Source organism: Triticum dicoccoides, chromosome 5B (genome assembly GCF_002162155.2).
Source record: "Triticum dicoccoides isolate Atlit2015 ecotype Zavitan chromosome 5B, WEW_v2.0, whole genome shotgun sequence".
Lineage (NCBI taxonomy): Eukaryota > Viridiplantae > Streptophyta > Magnoliopsida > Poales > Poaceae > Triticum > Triticum dicoccoides.
The window spans coordinates 317408457-317427239 of NC_041389.1; the positions used below are offsets into that span (position 1 = coordinate 317408457).

The 18783-nt window shown below is 44.4% G+C and overlaps 1 long non-coding RNA gene and 1 pseudogene across 2 annotated transcripts; both read left to right on the forward strand.

Moving 5' to 3' along the window:
- Positions 1-4326: 4326 nt before the first annotated feature.
- LOC119305447 lies at positions 4327-5689 on the forward strand. 2 transcript variants are annotated; one of them, XR_005148671.1, is made up of 2 exons: positions 4327-5231; positions 5408-5689. It is a non-coding gene; the product is annotated as an uncharacterized LOC119305447 (long non-coding RNA). The 2 variants fall into 2 exon arrangements; XR_005148672.1 differs by having other exon boundaries at positions 4327-4542.
- Positions 5690-8737: 3048 nt separating this feature from the next.
- Positions 8738-18438, forward strand: LOC119308660 (annotated as a pseudogene).
- Positions 18439-18783: the final 345 nt, after the last annotated feature.

The following is an 18783-nucleotide window of genomic DNA, read 5'->3' on the forward strand; positions in this document are numbered from 1 at the left end:
CGCTTTGTTGCCTTGGTGTACTTGCTGGTAGGCATATCTCACCAACAAGTTAGTGCCAAGTCTGCCTAATAAGAGTCGAAGACATCCAACATTGCCTTTTTTTCGTGCCCACTTGTAAAGAACATTTGGAAGGAAATTAGCTTACATGGAGATATACCGCAAGCCATCGCACCATCCAAGCATGGCGCAGATGACAAGTTCCTCACCAGGGACTTCGGTCAATTCAAACCCAAGGCTATGCCTGAGCTCAGGGAGATGATGATCATATTTTTCTTCGGTTAAGATACATGGTTGTGGAGAAGCAGGAAATCACGACGCAACTACAGGAAGAAGCACCGGAACAACAACAACAACAACAATAACAACAACAACGAAGATGGCGAGGTCAACATCAGATTCAACAACCAGCCCCAAGGTGGCGGTGGCAAAAAGAAGCAGCTCCAAGGCAAGAAGGGCGGGGGCACCTTGGCGCTTGACAAGATCCTGGACTGGCCTTATGCCATCCACCCTAACGACAGGGATCGACCAGCCACCCACACTAACCGGAATTGCTGGGTCCAGAAGAAAGTCATGCACATAAGAAGAAGCAATGCGAACAAGGAAAACCCTCATAACAATAACGATGAGGATGAGCCTGGCAAAGGGAACGATGGGCAGACACATTGCCTGCTACAAATAAAGGACGTGAATATGATATATGCATCTCACACCTCCAAGAGGATTGGGAGTGCGCCCTCCACGAGGTATATGATGTGAAGCCCGCGGAACCAAAATACAACCCCTAGCCAGAAATCTCGATCACCTTTGATCAATGTGACCACCCAATCAGTGTCCGCCACGGCGGCACAGCCGCGCTCGTCCTCAACTCGATAGTTGACGGTTTCCACCTCATTGAGGTCCTGATGGATGGTGATAGCAGGTTGAACCTCATCTACGCCGAGGCTAAAAAAGATGTACTTCAAGCAGTGGCGGAGCCAGAACTTTTGTGGAGCCTGGGCACATTGAGCCTAAGTGTATAATATAAAAAACAAAAAAATCGTTTATTCAGATAAGCAACATATAATATAACACTAGACTTCCAAGACATAGATCTAGATTAATAATGAAGTGAAAGCATAAATATAATAAAAGCATAAAAATGTAATTTTAAAGTAAACTAATATAATAATATATCAATATCCGTCTCATCGAGAAATAAGAGATCGAAGGCTTCCCGAGCGCTCTCAGAGATCAGGCGATTCTGGCTGTCCGATCCGTTTTCCTGATGTGATTCTAGCCGTCGGATCAAGCCTCTGGACGATCTGGGCCGCCGGATCAAAAAACGGCGCTGTAGCAATGAATAGTTACCGCCCCCTCCCGGTCTCTCTCACTCCACAGATTCGGCCTGATCTCGCTGACGTGTGGGGTAACCCGCTGGTGGGCCCCGCATGTCATTTGGTGTGGCTGAGGTGCGTCCCGTGCGGCCCGTCGGCGTGCTCCACCGGTAAAAGATCTCATGCCACCGCCGAAATTCCCATGCCCCGCCGAGGGCATTTGTGACATTTCACCTAATCCAATGCCAAGTGGCTTCTCATCATTGGTTGCTCCCTCCCCAATCAGTGAGACAGCTAGGGCTGGGTCTCTCCCTCGCATCTCTCTCATGTTGAAGCCGCCGCCCCCTCCCCTTCCCCTCTTTCCGCCGCCCCCTCCCCTTCCCCTCGTGCCGCCGCCCCCTCCCCTTCCCCTCGCGCCGCCGCCGTCGGAGAAGCACCGCGGCCACTGCTGCTCCGCGTCGCCGCTCCTCACCCATCCACCGCGACCGCCTCCTCTCCCGGAACCCTAGCCAGCCGCACGCAACCCATGGCGTCGCCCAGCTCACCGCCCTCGGCCATCACGTCATCGCGGGGCTCGTCGCGCAAGCGCACGGCTTCCTCCAAGGCCGCATCGGAGGCCGACCAGGAGGCCATGGTCTGCAAGTGCTCCCGCAAGAGCACCGCGTCTGGGAAGAAGAAGTCGGTGCCCAAGGCGACGACGGGAAAGAAGTCGCATAATTGGTGAGAGTCTCCCTGCTTCACCACTGCTAGGTACATCTTCCTCCTCAGCTGCATATGATTTTGATTATTTTGTTCCTTGCTTTATGTGGGATCTGATAACATTTTTTTTATATATTCAGTAGGGATGCGTTTGGTTGAAGGTGTCGTATGAATGGGTTGGGACTGTTCAATTTTTTTGGGATTGAACCATTCAATTCATGTGTTTGGCTGAATATAAGTGGTGAGCTAATTATTTAGGACGGGACCACCAGTCATGCTCACATAGTCATGCATGCAAAGGGTGGCCATTTGATTCGACCGATTTGGTTGGGTGGAACGGTTCAGCATCTTTATGGCATATTCTCTTTTTTTGGCTCGAACCATTCATGTGCTTTATAACCAAACATGTCTATTTTCTGAACGATCCCAACCCATTCATGACCGCCCTTGCAACCAAACGCACCCTAGATGTACAAGCAGCAGAAGCAAACCTCCCCTCCGCTCATTGCTGGTGGTTCAGACTCGGGTTGTCGATGTAGATCGATCCAGTGCCACCCTCCTCGGTTATTTTGCTTGGTGGTACGTGGATCTGCTCGTGTATTAGTAAATCATGTTGTTGACGCAGCAGGAGCGCTTGGTGCCACGTCCACTTCATCTAATTATGTGAATATAGTGCTTGACATGCTCGGTTCATCCTCATTGGCGTCTAAACCTGAGGCTCCTAACTTTCTCAAATGTTCTCCAGTTATTCCCCCTCTTCTTCAGATCTGATTAATTTGGCATGGGTACGCATACAATCGGAATGAGTAAGGTGGGTTTCGTGTTGCTTTCTCTTATCTCAAGGCTGCCTCTTGTGTGCAGGTTAATTAATTATTTTGGTGCTCGATTAGTCGCCATTGTCGGATGATACTTTAGGTTTGCACTTCCCATTGAGCTCTTGGCCTGGTTGCTGGCATTGGTTCTTCTGTTGTGCTACTTACTGCAGTTTCGTTGTTGATTTAGTAGGAAAGCTGATGTTTATCTTGCATTGATTAATTTGGCAGTTCTCTCCCTCTGGCTGCGCTAGACCTCAATGAAACCTTATCTTGCAATGGATCTGACCACATGTTTAAATAAAATAGTTCAGGTCATAAGCTTAGTAAGAGATAAAATACAACATGTGATTTTGAATCTGCAGTACTTAGGCCTGTATGTGCCACTTATTTCAGATCAAATTAAAACCTAATAATTAATAGGTAGGAGACATGACCACTTCCTAAACTGGATTGACCTTAAGTTTATGGGTTGGAATAATGAATCATATTTTCCCCCTTGTAAATAAAGAGTTTGTGGTCATCTTTGTGCAGTTTTTTTGGTACCGTTTTGATTATGTAACTTCAGTATTCTGCAGTTCTGATTTCTGATGGCTCTTTTGTTCTCCTGGTGCAGGTGCAAGCCACTGTTCAGCAAATCCAGGGTATCTTTGACCAGTGCTTAGCTGTTCATGATAAGCTAGAGACATCATTGCACGATTTGTCTAGGACCGGAGGCGCTAAATCTTGCAAAGCAGCTCATAAAGCTGCTGATGCACAGTTTAAGGAATTAGTGAAAGAGCTGAAGCGGCTGTTGTTATCTGTATAGTCATCCCCTCAGTCTTATCAGATATGGCCAAAGGTTTGCTCAACAAACTTCTGCGACCGCATTTATGTTGTATATAAAAAAATGAAATTGAGAAACATATTTTCCTTTGCTATGTCGTGCAATCTAAATCTTGACCGCCTTTCCGCATTTATTCTGATTACCAAAAATAAATCATACTTTTTGTGCATTGTTGCTACAGCTAGAGGGCTTGGTTGCGAAGGAGAGGGAGATGCAGGAGAAGCTCATGGCAAGGCATGCGACCGTGGTTGACAGCTTTGAGAAGAAGCAGCGTAGGCAAGAATCCTGACTATATGCTTGAATAGAAAATCTACAGTGTCTCAGGCATGTAAATCTAGCTCTTTTAGGCTTATCCTAACCATATGTTTAGATAAAATAGTTCAGGTTCATATCTATGCTCATTTTGAATTAAATATGGGATGTGCTTTTTGAATCTACAATAGTTTCAGCCTGTAGGCTTTATTTGTCCTTTGTTATTTAACAAGTCTTACAACGTATTTCCTTCACTCTTTTTTGCTTTCATTTACAGTACCAATACCAATAAAAATACTCAAGGAGCTTAGTCTGACAATGATCGTAACAATACCACCGCACGTTCTTAGTTCTACTTTTCTGTATTACACCAATTGATTTTCAGTGTGTTGAACACATTTGTTTCTTTGTTCTCAGATATTTGTTGGAGGCCATGACTCCAATGTCAAGTGTTCGCTCCATATGGGGAAGTCGTCCATGTCAAGATCCCTGTTTGGAAGAGATGTGGCTAAATTACTCCTGTCACTGCATATTCAGGCCTTCTGCTGAGCAAGCTCTGCAACTGCTGCATGGGACCTTTTTTGGTGGTCAGAATGTGAGCCTTTCATGGGGAAGAAGCCCTTTGAACAAACAAACTCAGGTTAATTCTTGCGTACCGAACTTCTATCATGTCTTGAATTGTATATATACTAGCGGTAAAGTGGGTAATATATAACATGTGAACATTTTCGGCCTCAGGAAGCCAGCCAGTTGTATGTCGAGTTCTCCACTATAAAATTGTTTGTGCTTTGCCTGTTTTCGCCTCTTTCTTTGATATATAACAATGCCTAGAACATAAACGATGTGTTTCTGTATTTACTTTCCCTTTAGGATGGTGGAAATTCATATTATATTCAAAAGCACTTCATGTATGTAGTCAAATGCTTCAGAAACAGTAGTATGCTACTTCACTTTTATCTTCCTGGGGGTTCATATTCATTTGTATTAACTAAAGAAGCTTGTGATATTATTTTCATTACCACAGTGCAAATCAAAACAAAAAAATACACATGCTTGCCCTTTGTAAAGAACCACTATTACTGTATATGTTATACTTTGTATTGAATCATATGTATATTATGCTTGCCTCTAAAATGTTGTTTTATGTTGAACCACTATTTCTATATCATGCTTTGATCTGATTTTTAGTGCTTAAATCAAGTATTTATGGAGACTATGCCCTTATGCGAGTCTTTCGGCCTTGCTGGGTTGTTTTATTGTTGTGAAGGCATCGTCATGGGTGATTGTAGTTACATTGCCTCGTTCACACTTACATCCACCATCAATCAGGTAGACACCCCCTTTTTTCCACATAAAATCAAGTGAATGTTATACTCCCAAACCAATTAGCATGTTTCGGCTTGATAAATACCGTGCATTGATCTCTGCACCTTTGACAAATTTATATTCATGACATCTCCGGTTTACTCTTCTCATAATTTTTTTTTGTTTCTCTGATCTGGCAGCTCCATGGAGAAATGAAACCTGTCATCATTTTGTCCGACTAAGAATGGAGTTACTTGTGCAAGTTACACCATCCGCAAACACATGAAAACCTGCATGCTATCATCGCAAGTTGAGCATTTACATGCTCCAAGTCAATCTGTTAGGGAGAAAACAAAGGCTTGTGTTCCTATTCGTAATTTTTTGTTTTATCAGTGGGCACCTTATCTATCTGTAACATGTGGCCTGTGCAACTGCAAAAGTATTGGGCAATAAAAATTCTGTGTAACACATGTTCTTATACACTATGCCTATGGTTTGTATAGAAACTATGTCTTTCACTTTTTCTGTAACATACTGAACTTTTGCACTATTGCTTTCATCGTAAAATCGTATGAAATATAAATTGTTTCATACCAGGTTGGATATGGCTGGAGCGGGTGGGGTGCGGCAAGCCGCACTTACTATCTAGTAGAGTAAATAAAGACGAGACTTGACAACAAAAGATACATAGCAAGGGAGGCAATCGACATCTTGAAATAAATTTAGTTCTGAGATGTGAATATATTCAAAATAAAAAGCTTGCAAGGAAATAGATGGTCGAATGGAACATACCTGCACTAGAGAAAATCACGAGGCAAATGCCTTCTTCGAGAATTCATTGCAGTAAATGTTTAAATAATATCCTTATCATCAACTGACTTGAATAACTCCCGCTCGGTGTAACATATCATCAAGTCATTGAACCATTCATTATTGATCTTGCTACACAGTTATTGCTGAAAAAGCTCTCACACCAAACGTCGTTAACACCGGCAATATTTAGTCGGAAATACTAACGCTGCATATGTGGGCGTTTGCATCTCGCCCACACGCATGGATCAACGTCTGTTTGTGTTTGCACAAATCTTGGCATGTTTTACCTGCCACGTAGGACTGGGCTGGTGTGTGGGCATTTATCCGGTCGCCCGCATGTCCGTTTTACCACGCGGAGGGGCTGTTGTGTGGGCGTTTAGCAATTTGCCCACACACCAGTTTTCACGCACGCAGAGGGGCTGGTGTGTGGGTGTTTATCAGTTCGCCCACACGCCCGTCTCCTGTCCCACACCCAAAGCTGTCAGTTGCCATGTGTTTTGCAGGGTACATGGCAACTGCCCTAGCATGGTTGTAAGCAGGTGGCAACTCTCTTTTACCCGAGTTGCCATGTGTTTTTGCAGGGTACATGGCAACTGCCCTAGCGTGCTTGTAAGCAGATGGCAACTTTCTCTTTACCCGAACATGTTTTTTTGCCATGCCTTTTTTGTAGTGCCACATGGCAACTGCCTAGTGTTAGTAGGTGGCAACTCCTAAAGTTTTCAAATCATGACAACTGTAGTAGACCAGACCATACATGGCAATAGCTGCAGTTTGTCCAAAAATGACATCCGGCACTTGACCTGAGATGGCAACTGCAGTTGAGCAACCATGGCAACTATAGTTATCAGACATGGCAACTGTAGTTCAGCAACATGGCAACTGCAGTTAAATGAACATGAAAGAGGGTCCAGACCATGGCAACTGCGGGGACGCGTGGTGACTGTCACTCGGAGCGTGCGGGACCGTGAGTACGGGCGTGTGGACGTTATCTATTTTGCACACACATAGGCGTGTGAGAGGGACCACGAGGCAAAAGACCGAGCGTGTGGGCATTATTTGTTTTGCCCACACGTAGACGTGTGGACTAGTTCCTTAGATACCACACGAAACGTGTGATCAGACCCCTTAACGCCCACACGTGTGGACGTTATGGGACCCTATTTAGTTTACGGTTAACCAAACTGAATATAGTGAAATATTTCTTCCCCTCTACCAGCAGAAAGACCACAAACTACATGTCAAGAAAATATATGCATTCTATGAGTATGAAGCGACAAGAAGATAAAGAATATTGCATGAATCCATGGTCAGCAAGATGAATATACTAGTTCTACTACAGGTTAATCAACCTGATAATAAAATACTTACACATGAGAAAATCATATGAGAAAATCATATGAGGATCAAACTTTCTATGCCCCGGCCAGTGTTCAACACAAAGTAATCTGTTTTCTCTCCCCTTCTTTTTCAAGACGAGGAAAGATGGTCAGTGATGCGAGCTGCCTTCCAATTAATTCTGCAAGAACAATTCATTTCCTAACCCAGACCAGCTACTTAGAGATGAGAGATCCCTAGCCGGCTAGCCCTAATTTCAACGGAGGATTCTTAGTTTCTTACCGGAGGAGGCCGAAGCCGAATGAGAGGAAGGAGGTGTTGAGGGACGAGTACTCGAGTAGACTGCCTGGGCCCCTAGGCGCATGGCCTGATGGCGTCCGCTCGCCGCCGGCCATGCGCCTAGCCATCTAGGGTTAGCCGGTTAGGGAGTCAGGGAATACGTGCAATCGATCAAACTCGTGATATAGAAATTGGTTCGGCCTGGGAAGCTGGGCTGCAGTCTGTTGTTGGGCATTGAATTGCGTGCACCTGTGAGAAATGAAGGCCCAAAAGTTTTTTGCCCAGGTAATACGTGTTTAGCCTTTCATTAATTCAGTCGATCGTTCGGTGTCGAGGACCAGCAAGCCCGGACAAGTGCCCAGGATCGCTGGGCGGTGCCTCCGCCACTGCTTCAATGAGTCTCTCATCGAGCCAACTAAAGTTAAAATTCAAGGATATGATCTCGGGCATGAAGGCTGAGTATCCCGAACAACTATCATCTGGAACCTTTCAGCTTTGACATAATGCCTTTCAGAAGGGGTTATCATGCCCTCCTCGTTCGAACCGCATTCGCCCAAGCTATGTCGGGCAAGTATGAAGATTTTTATTTTTGAGGGGTACAAGTCTGAACGTTATTTTTTTAGTAAAACAAGTCTGAACAGCGTGTCCCCCTACGTGCCCAAACGATGGAGTCGACAGGTCGCATCAACGAATCCAATACGCGTCCAAGCTTTTCAAAAAGCTAGCCACTATAAATAAATTCCTCCGGCCTAGTCCTGGCCATGGGAAGCCCGGCCCGAAAAAGCTTGGCCCGGTCCGGCCCGACGCTACCTCCGGGCCGGGCTCGGGCCTAGTTTTTGAGCCCGAAGGCCGGGCCGGGCCGGGCCCGGGCCCGTCATTTTTGCAGTTTACTGAAGGTCGGGCCGGGCCGGCCCGAAGCCCGACGGGCTTTTAGGTGTTCGGGCCGGGCTCGGGCCCAGAAACACAGGCCCGATGGTCGGGCCGGGCCGGGCCCGGGCCTGGATTTTTTGTGTCGGGCTTGGCTAGGCCCGGCCCGGCCCGAGGTTTGGCCAGGTATGCTCCGGCCCACCGCGTGGTCACGCGGTCCGTGTCCATCCCGGCTCAACTCTCCCCAACGCGCTATTTCCTTCCCTCCCTGCACGCACCCAAACCCAGCAAGCCCACCGATCCGGCCCGGTCGCCGGCGATGGAATCGGCGGGGAACGACCGGAGGGACGCGGCGCTGGGGAGCCTGGCGGTGCTCCCCGACGAGCTGCTCTGCGCCATCGTCGACCTCCTCCAGCCCACCGACATCGGCCGCCTCGCATGCGTCAGCAGGTCGCCGCGTCTCTCTCTCTCTCTCCCCCCTTCTGTTCCTTTCTCCTCTGCTTTGCAGTTACCTCCATGTGTTAGCTAAGAATGTGGATTCTGAGGTTTGCCCTTTGATTTTAATGGTGACCACTCAACCCAAGTGGATTAGCTAGCCATGCGTGATTCTGAATTTTGTTTGGTTATGGTCGCTTTACCGAAAAAGGCTTTCGCCCCGCTTTATAAATAAAGCAAACCGCTAGAGCACACATACAAGGACTAGTTCAAACACATGCACCCAAGTCACACAATAGAGAGTACAACAGGTTCTGCTGAGGGCACAGCTCAACAAGCCCAAACAAAAGGAAAAAAGAGCGCCGGAGAGCGAGCCAAGCGCCTAGTCTGGCTCCGGCGGTGACGGAGGGGGCGGCGGCGACAGACGGACGACCATCAAGCGAAGGTCGGCGATGAAGACGGAGATGGCGTCCCGGTCCTGTGGGCGGCTAAGCGGCCGCCAAAGCTGCAGACAGTTTGAAGATAGCGTCAGTAGCTCGTCGAAGAGGAGTGCGCTGGATCACAAGTTTATTGCGGATCGTCCAGAGGGTCCAAGCGATGGCCCCAATCTCAAGCCACCTAATGTGGCGAGAAGGCAGGAGGGAGTTCTGGAGTTCGGCAAAAAGGTCGGGGAAGTTGGTGTGGCACCAAATTCCACCCACCACCTCTCTAAAGCAGCTCCACACAAATTGAGCGGACACACAAGAGAAGAAGATGTGATTCGAGTCTTCTGGGACACCGCAAAGCGGGCAAAGGACAGAGCTCGGGCCATTGCGCTTGCGCACCCCGACCCCAGACGGGATCCGTCCGCGGATCCATTGCCACATGAAGATCCGGATTTTCAAAGGCAGGCGGATGGAGCACACCGCCGTAAGGGGGGGAGGGGCGGTGGAGGGGGCGATGGCTTGGTAGAGGGACTAGGTGGAGAATTGGCCTGACGGCTCAAGGCGTCATCTCACCTGATCCGGGCCGGCGTCCACAACTGGCTCGTGGAGAGCGATGCAATCAAGTAACTCACGCCAAGCGGCGGAATCCGAGGGCCCAAATGGCCTCCGGAATGCGAGGCGCCCCAAGTCAATAAGGGCCCTCTCTACTGAGATCGAAGGGTCGACATCGATGGAGAAGAGGTCGGGGAAGCGCGCAGCGAAGGGGGTGTCTCCAGCCCACCGGGCAAACCAGAACAAAGTTGCAGCCCCAGATCCAACCGAAATGGAGGTCCCAATGCGGAGGACTGGGAGAAGTTGGACGACCGACTGCCAGAACTGGGAACCACCAGATCTCTGACAGAAGGCTAGGGGTTGCCCATGCAGGTACTTGTTCCGGATGATGTCTAGCCAGAGGCCACCGTGGCCTTGCGAGATGCGCCAGAGCCAACGGGATAAGAGGGCGATTTCATGCGCTTAGAGCACATAATACCGAGGCCTCCTTGTTCCCGGGGCTTGCAAATGTCAGGCCAGCTGACCATATGGTATTTCTGCTTATTGTTGTCGCCTGCCCAATAGAAACGACACTGGACTTTGGCGATCTCATGGTGCAGAGTCTCGTGAAGGCTGTAAAAGCTCATGAGGAACAAGAGGAGGCTGGAGAGGGAGGAGTTGATGAGAATCGTCCATGCCGCCTTAGACAACCACCTGCCCTGCCAAGGCTCCATGCGCGTTTGCAGCTTGGCCACAGTCGGACGCAAGTCCGCAACGGTAAGCCGGGAGTCGCTAATGGGCGTTCCCAAGTAGGTCGTGGGGAAGGAACCCAGGTGGCAGTTGAGCCGGTTGGCAATGTCCTGGCACTCGGCCGGGGAGTAGCCCATCACCATCACATCACTCTTGTCGAAGTTGATCTTAAGGCCAGACATTTGTTAGAAGCAGAGGAGAAGGAACTTAAGATTAGAGATGTCCGTCTCCGAGTCTTCGACCATGATGATGGTGTCGTCGGCGTACTGGAGAAGGCAGATCCCGAAGCCGCCGGCCAGGTGGGGGGTGATCCCACGAATATGGCCAGCAGCCTTAGCCTTATCCAAGATGGCGGCAAGCGCGTCCACCACCATGTTGAACAAGAATGGGGAGAAGGGGTCGCCTTGTCTAACCCCACAAAGGGTGGGGAAGTAAGGGCGGATCTCCCCATTGATGTTCACAGCAGTGCGACCGCAAGAAACAATCGCTTTGAAGCGTTATTATGGGCCAAATGACACATACGGCGGCGGTATGATGGTATGAGCTACTGGGCCAGAACGGAGGTTTGCTGTGTCATATATATGTTCCTATGAGCTACCGCTACAGAAAAGATCATCCATGGGGAAGTAAATACCGAAAAAGGCTTTCGCCCCGCTTTATATATAAAGCAAACCGCCCGGGCGGCCAGATTTTTCTTTAAAGTGACAGAAGGTTTTAATGTGCATAAATGAGACCCAGCGATATGTTTCCTGAGGATTTAAGTGAAACTTACATGTGGAACATTTGGATCAGCTCAATGGTCAAAACTCAAAACCGTCCGTGTTCATTTCTGTATGTCGGACTCTCTTTACTAATATGTTTCTTTTATAAAGTCAAGAAAAATATTTCCTCAATCTGTGAATTAAGATTTAAGACGAAGAGAGTTGCCTCGCTGCCAAGACCGAAGACATATTTGATCCGTTCTTCATGTTTATCCTCTAGAATTAGACTGCTCCATGGCGTATATGTAACTAAGCCAGGCCTGCATATGTAGGGCCGATCCTTTCATGTGTTTGGTATCATAACTCTTTAAGTATAATATAACAATCAGTTTGTTCCAGAGAATTAGAAGACATGGAAATTGAAGTTACTATCAGAGTATTGTCTCCGGTCCGAAATAGATGTTAGCGAGTTGTTTTGTTTCTCAATGTTTTTTTTTCTTATGCAACAATCCACAAAATGCTTATTGGTATTGGTAATCGTACTAGACTACTAGTAGTAGCAGTAGTAGAAGTAAAAACATAATAATTATACAGCTAAATAGACAAAAATCGTGAAGCACTAGTTTCTTTCATGTTCCGTATGCACTGCAATAAAAAGATCATCTATTTTGGGCTGGACAGGTATAAAAGCATACTCCTCCAGTCCTGTAAAAGCTGTCGTTTTAGACAAAGGTAGAGCCAATTTTTTGAAATTTTGACTACCAGTTTTATCTTTACGAACATTTATATTAGATACCTGAAAATCAGTGAATTTGTCTCGAGAAGTATTTCCATAATATACAATTTTTTTAGATTTTATGGATGATTTTAAAGAAACTAGTGGTCCAAATTGTATTTTGAAGACCATGTTTGTGTCCTAAACGGCAGGTTTTAGAGGACCAGAGGGAGTAGCTCCTGATTTATGACATTGTCATTATCTAGAGATCATGAGCTAAGAACATCTGTTATGTTTGTCTTTCTACCTTAAAACGGTGGTAGGATGAAGCGGTACCTTAAATCATTTTGCACTTTGCAGTATCATGTACATACTTTGCAACGAGGAACCTCTCTGGATGAGTAAATATCTTTCTGTTGGTGGTCATCTTGAGTACAAAGGTTCCTGGAAGAAAACAACATTGTCTAGGTATATGACCATTCTATCTTGTCGTGCTACATTCTGTATTCGAAAATAATCCTAAACTGACTGAAAAGGTTAGACACTGATTGCTTCCTTTTCAGGCTTAGTCTTCGCTCCGGAAATAGTGAGCTTGAGCAGAAGGCTCATCATTTTGATGGTATGGTACATCTACTTTATGTTTGTTCTATTTGCCTTGTTTATCTCCCTATTCATACTTATTTTCATGCAGGATTCAATTCCTTGTTCTTATACAGGAGATGGTATAGATGTTTTACTACTTTGAGTAGTTATTCCTTTGACAATGGACATGTGGAAAGAAAGGATGACCTTTCTTTGGATCATTTCCATTCTCAGTATGATGGAAAAGGCCCAGTAAGAATTGAATTATCTTTTGCTTTTAATTCAGATTTACAACATGTGGATTTTCTACATTATTGTTTTGCAATGATGTTTTTCTGAAATCATACTGATCGTATTGCACAACTAGGTTTTGCTTGGTAAGCTGGCTGAAACCTGGCCAGCAAGGACTAAATGGACAATTCAGCAGCTGGTGCATGATTATGGTGAAGTTACATTTAGGATATCACAGAGAAGCCCTAAGAAGATAATAATGAAACTGAAAGACTATGTTTCTTACATGGAACTCCAGCATGACGAAGATCCTCTTTATATATTTGATGATAAGGTAATCATCACTTCATTTCATTTACTACTAAAGTTATGAAAAGAAAAAAAAATTAGTTCAGAAAATTGTTACAGTTTGGAGAAACAACACCAGCACTATTGGAAGATTACAGAGTCCCTCATTTATTTCAAGAAGATCTTTTTGGTGTCTTGGATTATGAACAAAGACCTGCTTTCAGATGGCTTATTATTGGACCAGAAAGATCAGGTGCCTCTTGGCATGTTGATCCAGGATTAACCAGTGCGTGGAATACTCTTCTTTGTGGCCGAAAAAGGTTGGATCATGTGTTATATATATATGTGTGCGTATTTACTCGGTAGTGTACTCAAGCTGTGGTATTCACCATGTAATTGTAAATTTGAAAGCTACTAGTAGCAGTTAAATAACCCAAATGATAAGTGTCACACTCAGGTGCGTGGCATTCGGCCCTGATGTTTTCCATGGCAATTCCAGTCACGCAAGGATGGCAAATTCCAGTGACACACGGCAATTTCTGTCGAAAATAAACTGAAGCATGAAAGTTGCCATGCTTGGCAACTAAAGTTGCCATCCTCGCGTCACTAAACTTCCCATAAAAAACGTTCGGAGTTGCCATGTGCTCATACCTGACATGTGGCACTTATCAGGGTCCTTAAATAAACGTTCACAGATCTTTTGCAAAATTTCTTGCCTATTGGCTCTTTAAGGTCATTGCAGTGCTTCTATTTTGATGCAGTTTGTGGTCGCTGTTCTGTGTGTTGCTTATTTTGTAATGATGTGAAAAAACAGTTGTTCAGAAATAATCAGCCAATTGGGTGTGTTGAATTAACGATAGACAAATTTAGTCAGGATGTCCATAGTTAATGTCTTGGGAGTGAGAGAGAATCATGTATTCATATATGTTGAACAGAGACAGAAGATAGCTGTGGGCAGTAGAAAGATGTGATTCAACTTGAGTGCTTGCTTTGTATTTTAATTGGAACTTAAAAATCGTAACCCTATACTGTGAACGGTGTGATGATATGCTATACAACCTAAATTTGTATTCCTCTTGACCTGTTAAAGCTGATTGTCCCATGTTGTAGAATGCTGAAAAATTGGAAGAGACAATTTGTGTTTCCATTAATGATATCCACGTTTTTTCATAGATGGGCACTGTACCCTCCAGGAAGAGTGCCTGGTGGTGTCACGGTACATGTAAGTGATGAGGATGGTGATGTTGACATTGAGACTCCAACGTCTTTGCAGGTAATTAACTTATTACTGTTTTTGCTTTTCTCCAAACTTTACCCCCATATCATTTCACATTAGTTTGATCGTTTGCAGTGGTGGCTTGATATCTATCCTCATCTTTGCTGAACACGAGAAACCACTGGAATGCACACAATTACCAGGAGAGACTATATTTGTTCCTAGTGGATGGTGGCATTGTGTTCTAAACCTTGAGACTACTGTTGCAGTTACACAAAACTTTGTCAATCAATCGAATTTTGAGCATGTATGTCTAGACATGGCACCTGGTCATTGTCACAAAGGAGTTTGTCGTGCTGGCTTACTTGCTGTTCCGGAAAAAATTATTAGAGATATTGAAAATCATCCACCTGGAACAATGACTGCATGGAACCACAATGACATGACTCGTGCAGAAAAAAGACTGAAAGGTTCAGGGTCCGTAAGAGCTTCAAACAGTGCAAATCAGTGTGCTTCGTTTGAGTTCTCAGACGTCCATGAAAGTTTGGAGAACCAAGTTTTCTCGTATGATATAGGTTTCTTATCCCAATTTCTTGAGAAAGAAAAAGATCACTATACTTCTGTCTGGAGTCCTACTAATCCAATTGGCCAGAGAGAAGCAAGAGAATGGCTGCGAAGGCTATGGGTTCTTAAGCCTGAACTGAGAGGACTAATATGGAAGGTGATCTTTGTTCCATCATTTACATAAATTTTACTTTGTCAATTTTTATATGAAATACCATGTGGTTTATATATCTGTTTCTTGATAATGTTCTGTTCCTTGTGCCAATATATATGTCTATTTCTGTAGGGTGCATGCCTAGCAATAAGTGTGGACAAATGGTATGCATGCTTAGAGGAAATAAGTGCATGTCATAGTTTACCACCACCGTCAGAGGATGAGAAGCTTCCTGTTGGCACAGGTAGCAACCCAGTAAGTATACAATTACTTTTACTTGCTGTCTCAGATTTAGAACTGTCGATAAAAAATTCTGGCGTGTTAGTATCATATAATTCGTGTTGGTTCGAAATACTTACTCGACGTGTTAGGGTTATCTACAGAAATTGATTCGTGTAGAATATCCTGGTTTACTTGTTACTGCATCTGTGGTTCAACCTTGCAAGGTTGGTTCCGGCTTTAGAAGATTTATAGATATACATACTTGCTCACTGCTATGCGCCGATGCCAAGACATTAAACATATCTGAGATTCTAAGATACTCCTTTGGTGCCAGTTAGTGTCATATTACGCTGCATATACACTCATTGTTGCATGGTATGTGAATATAACCTGTACCACAAATTTTCAGGTCTTCATTGTTTCTGACTATGTGATTAAAATCTATGCTGAAGGAGGCCTGGGTTATTCTGCCCATGGTTTAGGCACAGAGGTAATGTTGCATTGGTTCTGCAACTTAATAAAATTGAATGCAACACTCACGATATTGATCACTTTCCTGATGCAGCTTGAGTTCTATGATCTTCTGCGAAAAGTTGGCTCGCCTTTGATCAACCACATCCCTGAGATCATTGCAAGTGGATTTCTTGTGTACGAAGATGGCGTCTACAGAACAGTCCCATGGGATGGAAAAGGAATGCCAGATGTTTTGGCTAAATACTATCCTCTGGAGCTTTCTTATGCAAACAGCTGTTTTCCTCTTGGATTATGGAGCAAACAACAGTTTGGAATGGATAGTTCCACTGAATGTTCAAACAAACCTATTTGGCCTTACATGGTTACCAGAAAATGCGAAGGGGATATCTTTGCTCGTGTGTAAGTTTTATTCATTTGTCAAGTGAAAATGGGAGTAATTACTTGATTAATTATGTAAATATGTGCTTACTGTGCTCTTCATTTTTTCTTAGCCGTGATACATTGTCCAAGGCTGACCTTTTGAATCTGGCATCATCCTTGGGAGTTCAAATGCGAAATATCCATTTATTACCCCTTCCACATGGGGAACCATTACCCAAACCTGAAGACAATAATGTGAGAGACAGTGATCCACCTGAATGGAAACAAGTAATTTCTACTCTAAACGGAAGAAAGAATAATATAAAGAAGCACCTAGCAAACTGTAAGTGAAAAACTTCTAAAGCAGGTTTGTTTGGCTAGTTTTTATGAGTTTTACTAAAACAGGACATTTTGTTGCTCAGGTTTATTTTATCCGATAACTGTGGGTCTGCAAATCAATTTTGTGTCCACAGACCACAGTCGATGTAAAGTGATTAAGAAGATATTGTCAAATTATAGAGTGGTTCACTTGCAACTTAAAATCCTCTACTAAAGTGTATTGGGTTACAAAAAAATTGTAGAGGCAGGCATCCAATAAATAATCATTACATTATTTATTGTTTTAACATTTCTTTTTTGACGGAATTTCTTTTAAATGGTTTTTTGACAAAATTATTTTAACATTTCAACATTAGCAAAATATAAGTAGCAATGACTATGCATTGATTTGGTATTGAGTTGTTTTAGCCAAAATGCTACAAGCCTACCATAAATCCATAATATTATATTGATATAGAATTCCATACGCTGCCTCATACCTCAACATTGTTTACATATCTGTGAAGGGGGGGTACTGTCCCAACAGTTTTAATTGAGAAGGCTGAAGAATATCTCCCTGCTGATATGAGCTCTCTAATCAAGTTCGTTAAGGTACTTTTTCAATTTCGTGTTCTTCATATGCATCTGGGGTCGAACTTTGTGTTTAATGGTATGATTGGACAATCAGGATGACGATGGTGACTCAGTGTACACATTCCCTTGTTGGATACATTCAGATATTATGGACGATAACATTCTTACTCAGAGGTCCCTCACTGATGCCAAAAGCACTGGTGACAGAGATCTGGAGAAACTGGATGCAATTAATATAATTGACTTCAGTGATCTGTCCATCGGTAAGCAGCCAGTTCACTTTGTTCCCTGGAAATCTGACATTGCTTCATTTGAACATTTAACGAAATAGTTTGCGTAATACTGGCATCTGAAACCGAAGATGGGATAACTATATATCTGTAAAAATGTTTAAATTGAGCTGCTCATATCTACCAGTCTGCACTGTGAAAACTTCTGTTAGATTGTAAAAACAAAGTTTATACTTATTTGATCTTAATTTGATTGCGACAAAAAACTGTTTGTCGTAACAGGGGATCCTCTATGTGACTTGATTCCGCTGCACCTGGATGTTTTCCGTGGGGATATTGATCTTCTCAGGGAGTACCTAGGAAGCTACCAGCTTCCTTTCCTGAGAGGGAAATCAAACAATGATATCTACTATTCGGTGCGAAATTCGAAGTTCTGCACTGCATCATACCACGCGATGTAAGTGCATACATACATAAATAGTAAATCAGAGCAGTCCACATTATCCGTGTTTTATCCTTCCCTGCGCTCTATCTCGGAATGATCAGTGATCCTTGTTGGTTTGTCAGTCGGTCGGTCTCCCAAGGGAGGGAGAAACATGTTTGGCTCTGATGCGCGGTGCTCTTACATTACAGGTGCTACTGCCTGCTGCACGAGGACAACGTGTTGGCGGCTATATTTGGGCTGTGGAAGGAGCTGAGAAGTGCAACGTCGTGGGAGGAGGTCGAGCACTTGGTCTGGGATGACCTCAACCGATACCAGCGATCGTCGCCTACACCCGCTAGCTAGCAGACTCGTCACCACTACGCTCAGAAGAAATAATGCGTACTGCTCCGTTACTCCCTTCGACATATAGCCTAGCTTCGTTCGTTTAAGAGCAAAGAAACAATAAGGGGCAAAAAAATTTGTTTACTCTTGTGTGTAGCAGCTTTTTTCTTCTTTCATTTTCTTTTCTTTTGGGAGAGAGCAGCTTTGCCGTTGAATGGATCATGAAGCGTGCAGTTGTACCGCATAGTAGTGTGACACATTGGGTATTTGTAAGGAATGCCACATCTTTTGTACGCACCCAACACACAGCATAACTTGTTTCCATGAACATTTTTATCTCCCAAGAGTCACATGAAAACATGCTTATTATTTGTTGAACCATCCTCATCGCCATTGGCTCTTTATACCAGAAAACAAATACTTCCTCCGTCCCAAAATTCTTGTCTTAAATTTGCTTAAATATGGATGTATCTAGTCACATCTTAGTGTTAGATACATTTGTATCTAGATAAATTTAAGACAAGAATTTTTGAACGGAGGGAGTACGAGCTATTACTATATTGTATGTATATGTGCCATGGCAGAGAAACATACTCCATCCATCTTGTTGAGCATACGTTGTCTGTGCACATGTATAGTACTAGGGCTTGTGTATTTTGTACTGCCGTGCCTCCTCTCTTTCCCGTATATTTGTATTTCTTGAGAGACAAGTAGAGCCCCCCCCCC